Source organism: Pseudopipra pipra, chromosome 1 (assembly GCF_036250125.1).
Source record: "Pseudopipra pipra isolate bDixPip1 chromosome 1, bDixPip1.hap1, whole genome shotgun sequence".
In the NCBI taxonomy this organism is placed as follows: domain Eukaryota; kingdom Metazoa; phylum Chordata; class Aves; order Passeriformes; family Pipridae; genus Pseudopipra; species Pseudopipra pipra.
The window spans coordinates 152209782-152221146 of NC_087549.1; positions in this window are offsets into that span (position 1 = coordinate 152209782).

Below are 11365 nucleotides of genomic sequence, written 5' to 3' on the forward strand. Positions count from 1 at the left end.
CAGTGCAATTTCATTTTCTGTACCATTCTTCAGGTGGTAAGACTGAGGCAGTTTCTGCTTTTCCACTCCTGACTGCTCCTTTGATTTGATGCTACCCTTTTTGGGGAAAGGATGTTCCTTGTTTTTATGGCAGGCAAAGCAGGCCCTCACCTGGAATTAAACTCTATCCAAATTATACTTAGAAATGAAGCAGATCCCACAACGTTCTACCCACTTTCCAGAACATCTTTTCAATTTTATTTGCTGTTGTCCCAGTGCATCCATTGACTCCAAATTAACCTTTTTTTGCCTTACAAAATCTGAGCCAGACCAGCTGCAGAAGTCACCCAAAGTGAACAGTTTGTTTTGACAAGCTTGAGGTAAATTAACACTGCTGGTGATGGAAGAAATGTGAGATTCACAATTTGTTCCTTAGGCTACACCCTGCAAAGATCTATATCTTGGCTTATCTTCTGCACTTCAAAGTCCAAAACTTTGAAGACAAGCAAGACTGGCTTCTCCTTTAGGATGTAATAGGCCTATGTCATGTTAGCTGCACTGGCTTAGGATCACCAAAATAATAAATAAAATAGATTAAAGATGTACCATAGTTGTTTCACTAGTGAAAAAACACTAAAGAAACAACCCAAATCAATGTAAACAAACTGTGATTTTTTTTTTTTTTGGTGTATTTTATAGAATCATAGAATCACTGGAAGTTTTGTGTTAGAAGGGACCTTAAAAATCACCTAGTTCCAACCCCCTGCCATGGTCAGGGACACCTTCCACTAGACCATTTATTCACAGTGATAATGTTTAAACAATTTAGAGTGGCTCTTAAGGAAATTAAATTAAGAAAAAAAAAATTCAGCAGCATTCCAGGCTTAAACCCCTCCCTTCTTCTTGAAGAAAGCAAAGCTTAATAGTGCACTTAAGGTGCTTTTGTAGTGCTTAGATCCTGAACTGAGAACAGCAATTCAGGCCATGGCTGCTCACTCCTGGCACAAAGGGTTTTGCTTTGTGCTGGACAAGAACACTTCAAATTTATTATCATCTCAGTAAAATATCGGGAAGACACCCAGCAAAGGAATTAAAAGCACGAAGCAGCAAGTATTGAAACCCACTTGCAAATGTCAAGTGAGCAAATGTCATCAGCCAGAAACTCAACCAAATCTCCCTGACAGAGCAAGCCTGGGACTTAAACATTTGTTTGAACAGCTCCCGTGGTGTAGCACTGAGAATTCCTGACCTGTGGAGTCATAGGAGTTTTCTGGTGATTCCCAGGCACAAATCTCTATACTTGTTGCACATTCTAAGAGCAAAAAAATCGCAGAATCCTGGAATGGTTTGGGCTGGAAGGGACCTTAAATGGCATCCAGTTCCAACCTCACTGCCATGGGCACGGATGTGACCCCCTAGATGTGACCCCCTAGACCAGGCTGCTCAGAGCCCCATCCAAGCTGGCCCTGAACACTTCCAGGGATGGGGCAGCCACAGCTTCTCTGGGCAGCCTGTGCCAGTGCCTCCCCACCCTCACAGGGAAGATGATAAAGGGTAGATGCTTCCATGGATTACCTGGGAACCACCTACCATGGTCTCAGTAGCCACCCATCAAGCAGCCCACAGCACATAAATACCTGCACTCCCTGTCAGTGACAAAGCAGAGGGAAATATTCCCGAGTCAAGGAACATGATTTTCAGTGCCTGTACGGGCCATCCCAACTAACAGTCTCCCAAACTTTTCCTGGGCAATGTTGAACAATGCAAAGATGATCCACTTAGTTTTGTCTGAGGGCCAGGTGTGATCCCAGGGGTGTGCAGGGGCTCTCACTCTGTGGTTTAGACAGCTGACAAATTATCTGCTGTTTTTCGTGTGTCCTGCATGAGACAACTTAGAAGAAACCCAAGGAAGGTGCTTTGGATTCACCCCTGGAGAAAGCCCTGTCACTCTATAGGCAATTGACTCTCTAGGCAATCTGTGGAGATATGGTTCCTAACTTTAGCCATCTATCTTTAGAATTAAATACAAGTTCTGCCTTCCCATTGTAACTGTGGCAATTTAATTTTAGATTTTGTGTTACTCGACTCTACGTAGACTTTTAACAGGTGCAAGTGAAGAAAGGCAATTGAAACCCAACATAATGACAGCCAATACTCCAGGAAGCTTCCATTGTGCTTCCATATCCACCAGCTGCACCAGCCACAATTCACAGCTTCATGTTTTTAAAAATTAGAATAACACAATAATACTAATGCAGAGTTTCTCAGAGTATTTCAGTGTTTTCCCTTCTCTTACCCAGCTGAAGTCTGGACATGCCAAGAGTCACACAATAAATTATATTAAGAACAAGGCTGTTATGATTCAGTTGAAGCTTGGGTTCTAGTAAACATCTATGACAAGAATGGTTCTGGGTTTCATTCAAGCCTTGATGTCCTTGAAAGTACCATATTTTGGGTATTTAAGTTGTCTCACGTTATGGAAATTAGCCAAGAATTTCTTCTGGGGGAGAAAATATGCATCCTTTTATAGACTTTCCAAAGCTGGATTGTGAAATCAAACCTCTGTTTAAATAGATTAATTGCTAATTAGTCATTAGCCACTGACAAGATCACATAGTGTTAGATTCTTGAAATTAATGTGTCATGTAGGGTTATGAACGATGTTCCTGAAAAGGCGCAGTTCTTGTCGACTTCAAGGTTCCCTTTTGCTGTTGGACAAATCTAATATGTTCAGATCTACAAAGAAAATTAACAGGCTAAATTCTGATTTGACAGTAGTAGGACTTAGTTTAAACCCTCTCAGTGAAATCCTATTCTTGCTGAAGACACAGTCATAGTCTGTTATTTGTTTTGGAAGAGCAAAAGTTGACCTCAACTATTTCTCAACTTATAAAACCCCAATTCACCATCATATCAGTTATTTATTGCTGTGTGTCCCTGTTTCCTGGTAAAACTTTCTAGGGACCTGTGCTCCTGACCGCTTCCACGTATCCATGGACACGTGCCCATGGCATTCCTGTTCCTCTACAGCTATTTAAGTCTTTGGATGTGGATGTCAGGCCTACTGCCTGTAACACTGTGAAAAAACATGGCATACTTTAGGATTTGGTAAAGGTTGAGCACAAAATAAACACAGGGAAAAAGAATAGATGGAGAGAGGTGACACAGGGCACACAAGGCAACTTTTTTGTGGACTTTGTTAACACTCAGAAGGATTCGTTCTCCGCTCACCTTGGCTGAACTCTACACCCCACTGGCACTGAGCTGTGCCTGCCTGAACGAAAGGTCTGCACCTTTTTCAATCATTGTGTTATGAGATTTATAGATTTTGTTAAAAAAAACAATCCCAGAAACTCAATACACTCCCATGTTCATGATTTCCTGGACTTCCTGACCTGTCATGCTCTAAAGTTTGCCATGAATTGCCCTCATTGTGCCATTTCCTCTGTTTTGTTTCTATTCTTGTCTTACAGCAGGGATTAAGAAGCTTGTGGAAAATTATCAACATAGTGATATTATTTGCCCATTTTTGGGTAGCATTTCCAGAAATTTATTTCCCCCTTCTCTTCTTTTCCTCCACTCCTTTATTTTCAAGGCCCTGAGAAGGACTAATAACAGTGAGAGGTGATCCCTCCATTTAATCTCTTCTCCCTTCAGCTTATGCTGAAGTTCCCCATTTTAGAGGGTGTATCCTTACTCCTACACAAAAACCTGGAGGGACCATTTATTAACTCATTTTTTCCTTGCCATTGAAAGTGAAAAAAACAATGTTCCCTTGAAGCATGGGAGCCAAACAGCAACCCTTGGCAAAAAAGGGGCTGTTAAGTGCAATTGCTGGAAATAGTAATAGTTTTTCTTTTTTTTTTAATTTTTATTTTATTTTATTTTATTTTATTTTATTTTATTTTATTTTATTTTATTTTATTTTATTTTATTTTATTTTATTTTATTTTTTTCCCCCTGAAAAGTACCTGGAGCACTTGCAGGTACCAATGTGTCCAAAAGACGACCGTCACTATAAAAACAACAAGGTGCAGAACACACTTGGTTTCCTGATCTACAATTTTTTCTTGTTTCATCATTTCACGTTATTGCTTAATGGAGAAGAACCTGGCATGAAAGGGGAGAGGGGAGAAGTAAAGGATGGGCCTGCCTGATACTACATCCCATCAGTCCTGTGTGGGAAGAGAGGCCACTTGTACTGTAACTGTATTTTCTGTCTTGCAGCCAGATCTGATTTACTCAAAACTGTTTTAACATTGTTCAAGGAGTGAAAAAGGATCTGAGTTCTATTTCTATCTGGCTTTCCAGTGCTTTGTGTTGTCATGGTAGCATGAAAAGTGTTTGGTGGTACAAGGGAGGGGACATTAGTACTTTCATGTGTGCTGTGAGAGATCTGACCTCAGCTCTGGCTGGTCAAGACTCAAGCCAGGCAAGGGAGTGATTCTCAACCACCTATTTCAATCTGTGAGAACCAGAAAGATCTGGGTAGTGCCAATTTGACACACATTCCTTGCTAGTCCATGTCATTCCATTTCTGTTAATCTTCTAGAAGTGTACTTCAACGAGTCTTTATTTGCAAAGGTGATTAAGGAAGGAGCCCTGAACTCACATTCTGCAGTTGATTTGCCACAGGTAGGTATTTTGTCTGTGGGGTATTTTCTTTCTCATTCTTGTCATTGTTGAGGCTGCCACATCTACATCTTTTTGCAAGAGCCTTTGTCTATAGAAGGCAGAGAAAATGTTTAATGAAGGTAGGTCCACATTTCCTTGTCCACAACTCGCAGGCAAAAGTCTTGAAGGAGTGGGAAAGTTGTACTTCACCACTGCAGAACCCCAAGAAAACACCTGCTCAAGAACTGTCAAGGAAACTCTTGCCATAAGCAGTTTGGATGAAGCCACCTTGGAAGGGGAGGAGGAGAGTTTTAGTTGTTTGATTACAGATCCTATCATACTGTTTGCCCTTGGGTTTAGCAGAGAAACACTGGGAAATTTCATTTACTAATACAAACATATCCTGAAATAATATGTCTTGGTGACGTTTTGGGAGGGAATTACTCTCAGTTGCCACCTCTCTCTGTCCAGTGGGCACATGGAAATGAACTTCTGCAAAGTTAAAATCAAACAAGATGAATGACACTTTTGGGAAGAGCCCTGGTCCTCTCAATATGTGGAATCTGGGAGTGACTGTTTTCAGAGAACTTAGAGAAATTACTGATTTCTGACACCTGGTCAAGCTTTGGCGAGAGGGAAGCTGTGGACATGTCCAGAACTTGAACTTTTGGCTTTGAGGGACCTTAAAGATTACTGAGTCTCTGTGTGAACACAGTGATTCAGGCACTTCAGTTTCGTGAGTTTGAGTTCTGTTTATGTCCTTTTTCAAGTACTGTGCCTTGTCACATGAGGATTTCTCACATGGATTTTCAAGCATTTTGAGCTTCTATTGCCTCTGACCTTTGTCAAAACATCCAATGTGGTTAATTATTATGCTGGGGTTTCCACTGCATGAACAATAACCTCTTTCTTTCCTTAAGGGATTGTTTGTCCAATTAACCAGTTTTGTCCAATATTGTTAAAAAGCCTTGACTTTGGCTCCCTGATAAATAATAGCTGTTTCCTGAGCCCATTCAAACATTGAATTCATTGTTGTATTTTAATAATAGCCTCAGAAATACTGTAGGGTTTCAGCACCATACATTTATTCCAGATATAAATCAACATAAATGATTTAAATAATGCACAGTTCTAAGAGATTCAATTAGTAAAGTCACTTGAGTGTTTTACATGAATAAAGATAATGGAATAGAACTGGAAGAGCTGTGAGGCCTGCAGATTTAATTAATTGGCCTGCAGATTTAATTAATTGGCCTGCAGATTTAATTAATTGGCAATATGTGGGATTTGATGGTAGCTGAGGTATGGAAACCAGTGGGATCCCACACTCTTGTGCCAAGCTGGATTCTCAGACTAGAGTATGACTTCCATGTGACTCAGGAAAGCAAAGTGTGCAGATGTAGGTGTATAAAATCCTGTGTATGTAGCCTCACATATGGAAAAGTGTGTGGGCCAGACTTATGTAAAATTACTAATGAGTCTGTGTGGAACACACTTTTCCAACTCCTGTTATTCCAGCAAAGATGTAACACAGTTCTTGGGTGAATTTCGATGGAGACTCAATTTGCAATTGATATTAAATTCATAGACATGATTTGGACAGTTCTTTTTATTGCTTCATTTTTTTTAATTTTTTTTAATTTTTTTCTTTTTTGTGGGAGGGAAAAATTTATTATTTCATGATGTATTCTGTGGATGTTTTGAAGCAGATTATTATTTTTAATGTTTTTGAGGCACAGTGTAATTCTGTTATTCCAGAGAAGATGTATTTGGACTTGCAAGCCAAGACATTTAAATTTAGATGTTGGCAAGGTAGGAATCCACATGTGAGGCAATTTTTTAAACATCTATTAAAGTCAGTGCAGGTCTGCTGAATTCAGTTAGGGAAATGTGAAAACTATTCAGATCACAAAATCAGGTTTAGCTGAATAACTGGAAAATTCCCTGACAGTATCGATCTCAATAGACTCTAATAGATTCCTGTCTCCCTTGTACATGCCTTTGCAGATATATGCAAACAACATCTACAGTTTTTAACAAAGTATTTTTAAAAAATCATAAATTTTTCAATGAAAATAAAACCATTTGCAATATTTGACGTAGATCTTTACACTCTAGTTTTGAACTCACAGCTCAGTTTAATATCTAAAGGGCAAATATATAAATGATCAAAAATAAAATGTAATTCCTTGCCAACATGAATGACAAGCACTAGAGAAGACTTTAAATTAGCCCTGTCTGGTGAGAAAGAAGGATTTTATATTCAAATGTGTCAACTGCCTCTTAATCACATCTAGATATAGACAGAAATTATTTGCCTATATTGAGATAGAAATCCAGCAGAACATTAACACTTTGGTTGTCTGATTAATCTGTCCCTCAGACTGGTGGAAGCAGATTGTTCTGTGAAGATTTTCAGGATCTCAGGCTTTTATGAGACATGGGACAGGACAGCCAAGGCAAAATTGGGGCGTTCCCTGGGAATGCTTGGAGCCAAAACCTGCTCTAATGGAGGTGTAGGTAGGAAGGGCAGCCCGTGGGGTGCCAGGCTGTAGGAGAAACCTTGAATTTGGGTGTATAAAGTAATGTTTCTAACAAGAGGGTGAGTGAAATTTCTGAGTATAAAACTTTATCTGTCCATTTCTATGGTCCTCAACACCCACCTAAATCCCAGAAATGACAGTGATGCATTTTTTCCACATCTTCCTTACCCAAATTCAGCTGGTAGTTCTCTCAGCTGGCCCAACTGCTGCCTGGTGGCTACATATCAAAGCCTGAAACCTCCTGGTCCCTCCATAGATGAGTTTTCAAAGGAATGGATGTTCCATTAAACACTCTCATTTGTACAAAATCAGTCCTGCCTCCGTTCCTGCTGCACTTTAATCCCTCAGGATCCCTGGGATGCTCACAGGGGCCCCGCTGCTCCGTGCACTTCTGTTTAAGGCAATCCCCCGAGGGGTGGTAACTAAAGAAAACCGTCTGCAACCTGGAGTTTTAAAAATAGCAGCAGATGGCTGGAACTCTGCCCCCAGCTGGGGCTGCACTGAGCAAAGGCTCGTGAACGATTTCAGGGTCAGCCCTGCACTGTGGGAACAAACAGCCCGAGTTGTGTTTGAACTGGAGGCTGAAGAACGAGCCACAGCAGGAGCCGTTCTCTGATTCTTTTCAGGCACTTTTGGAAAGGTTGTTCTGCTTTGTTCCTTCAGCCAAGCAGGTTGGAGATGGGACTGAGCTTGCTGCACTGTGAACATTCCTTGTCAAAATGCTTCATCCCTTTTTGCCTCTCTTCTTTTTCCCACACCTCATAATATTTCCATCCTTTTTTTTTTATTATTTCAGACCTTCCTCATGAACTTTTACCTCAGCAGGATTTGCTTCTCCCTTGTTCCATACTGGAATATGGACCAGTCCCAAATTTTAGAATCATAAATCATAGAATGGTTTGGGTTGGAAGGAACCTTAAAGTTCATGGCATTCTCACTGTCCTGCCACGAACAGGAGCATATTTCACTAGACCGGGTTGCTCAGAGCCCCATCCAACCTGGCCTTGAACATTCCAGGGGTGGAGCAGCCACAAAGTCTCTGGTTTTAATACCTCTCTTTGCTTAGTAGCTGTCCCTGATGATGATGCATTTCACATCTTTGTCACTGCCTTAAATAGGAATTTGTTGTCTCAGGTCTCCAGCATCTTTCCTCACTGACTTTCAGGGCAGATGTTCTTCACCCATCAGCTCACCACGCAAACAATGCTGGGACTGCTCAGCTCCCACCATCAAACTTCTCACAGGGCTTCTGGCACCTCCTGCATTTCAGGCCATAGCATCTTCCTTGCACACTCTGTATTCTCTGGACTTTCTCCATCCTGCATCAAACACTTTCTGGAACTGAAGCCTCTCCTCCTGCTTTCTCCTCTGTTTTAGCCCCAATCAAAATCAAAAATCAGCTCTAAGGCCATCACTTAGACCAGCAACCCCAATTTACTCCAACTTGGCAAAGGGCTTGAAAATAGAGTTAGATTTAAACCTGAACTGCTGGAAGGAGACATTTGGGAGTAGGGAAAATTGGGAGCCTCTTCTCTCATTTTCCCTGCTAAAAAATTCAGTAGCATTCCCAGTTGCACAGCTTTGACTGGGACCATGAATGATGGAACCTTTCTTTTGTTTCTATTTTGCACTTTGTCTTGAATTTCCTTTTATTTTCTTTTGCCACAGAAGAAAGCAATTTTTCTTAAATATATCAGATTTAAAAAAAAAATGCCCTGAAGCATTTTATAGACCTGATTTTTCTTCTTAATTTGTGTCTAGGGCGTTTTCATAGCGTCCTGTAGAAATTACAAACTACCTCCCAACCGGCTGAAAATACCTGGATGCCCTGCTTCATTTCTTGCTTTTACCCAGCCATCTCATTAGAAATTGAAATGGCAATAAAAATTAGGGTGATAAACAAATAGGGACTTAGCAAAGCTCAGCTACCTGAAGGCAAAGCTCACATCTTGTCCAGCAAGCAACAAACATTCAGTGACATCACAGGACATGCAAGTGACCCTTCCAGTGATGGAGGTTTGCAGGATGTTTGTGCTGAACAACAAAACCTCTGATCCCTGATCTGCCAGGGCAGGACTTGAGGCCTGTGAGGCTTTTGCAGAGAGTTATCACTGCAACCTGTGAGCAACAGGAAGGCTGGTGAGTGAGTTACTCAGTCTGCTGCTGCTGGCGTTGTGTCACTGAGGAACACATCTCCTCCTCCGAGCTGAGAGGGAGGCAGGAAATCTAAACCCAGGAGTTCCTCCAGCAAATGTCAACTGCGAACCTTTTCTCCTTGGATTAAGTCATTTCAAGGCTTTGTGAAACAGCTCAAAACAGCCTGAAAGGGGGCCAAAAGAAATGAGGGCTGCTAGACTGGGTCACAGCTGTGGCTGAAAGGTTGACAATGGTTGAGGTGGGAGAGGGAGGCTGGAAGAATGAGACCAACAGGGAAGTGTTGCTGCCCACGCAGATAAGTCACTGGGTGGAAAAGCTTTGCCAAGCAAAGGCTTGCTGCAGTGGAAAGCACATTGTATTCAGGGATCACAGCTGCTGAGTATCAGCCCTGAGAGACAATTGCTCTCCTGCACCGGGGGAATTTATAACATTTAGTTCCTTTGGGTGCTTCTTGCAAAGCATCCTTTTTACAGTCTGGGAAAGAGGGACGAACAGAACACACTGTGATTCAGCAGAGGAGAAGTGCCCTTTGAAGACAATCAAAAAGCAGCCTGAAGATGCAGGGAGGGGACAGGACCAGGACAACTTGCCAAGGGAAATTGCCACGATCTTGGCCTATGTGTGTTGGACACAGCGAGGCTTCTCCCAGGAGCTGTCCCTCCCCTCCCTGACTTTTACCAAGGACAAAGGCTAATTCTTAATCTCCCAGTGTGACAGAGACAGTCTTGGGATGGGGATTTCCCTCCTCCCGCTCCCAAGGCCGGCTCCAAGGAGGTGCAGAGACCCTTTGACGACTTGACAAAGGTCTTTCAGCACCATCCAAGTGCATTTCTCGGGCAGACCCTTCTCCCTGTGAGTGGGGAGGACAGCCAACCTCCTTCTTCACAAAGTGGCTCTGTGCTGTCCCTCTGGCATCCGGAGACAGAGCTTGTTACCAACCAGTTTGAAGGACTTTTTAAAAAAATAGATCCTTCAAACAAGCAGAAAAAGGAGACAGTGAGACCCGAGTGACTTGCCAGGAAGTTCAGATGGGTGGGATGTGCAATGAGTTTTCTCCACCCCTACTCACAAAGAGTTGGAAAGTGGGGCTGCCTGCCTTTATTAAATAGGCAGCAATGCAAGGAGCTGGGGGAGGACGGGGTATCACCAGGGGTGGTTGTCAAATAAAAGGAAAAATAATGATTATTTAAACTAAACTTGGAGCAACTCTTTTATACGGTCTCATTAAATGCTGGTCTCTGGAAAGTTTCAATGGTTTCACAGGCACCAAGAGTGGGAACCGGTGTCTCAAACAGCATCAAGGTGATTTTTTATGTGTCAAATAAATTTGCAGCTTCCACATGACCTCTGGAGACTCTGTCCCAGTCACATCTCAGTGTCTGGAGCAGTGTGTGGATGTGTGTGTGTGTGAGGGGGTGTGTGTGTACAGGAGTGTTTGCATGTGGATGTATTTACAGACACCAGTTCCCAGCCAAGGGCTGGGGTGCAGAGTGCCAGCTTGGGGCTCAGCCAATATTGTTGTGTTCTGGGAAAACACATAACGAGAGCTCCTATTTGGGTTATGATAAGAGTCCAATTTAATCACAACAGAAGCCAAAGTCATCCCAAATTACAGCTCAATGCAGGCTGTGATAGCAGTGAGGTTGCAGCATGTAGTTTTCAAAGAACATGAGCTAATGTCTAGAAAATGAGAGTGGAGGAAGGGCCCTAGATTTTGCTTCTGGCCCAGCCACCAATTCCATTATGGTCTCAGACAAATCACGTTAGGCAATACTTACTATCCTGAAAAAAAAAAAACCAAACCAAACAATATCCAAGTAAGAGCTGGTAAAAAGAAAAAAAAACAAAACCAAGACGTCTGCAAAAGTTCAGACTGTCCTGGTGTCAGACTGTAACATGCACCTAAATATGGATGGGGAAGACCAACACCCAAGTTGTATTTTAGTTCTTCTGAGATGAGATTTTCAAAGATGTTGGACTAAACTAGGAATTCAAATCTCGACATTATATTCTGGGGGCTTCTGCCTCTAATTCACTCACATTTCTGAATGTCTATGATATGTGATAGCCTC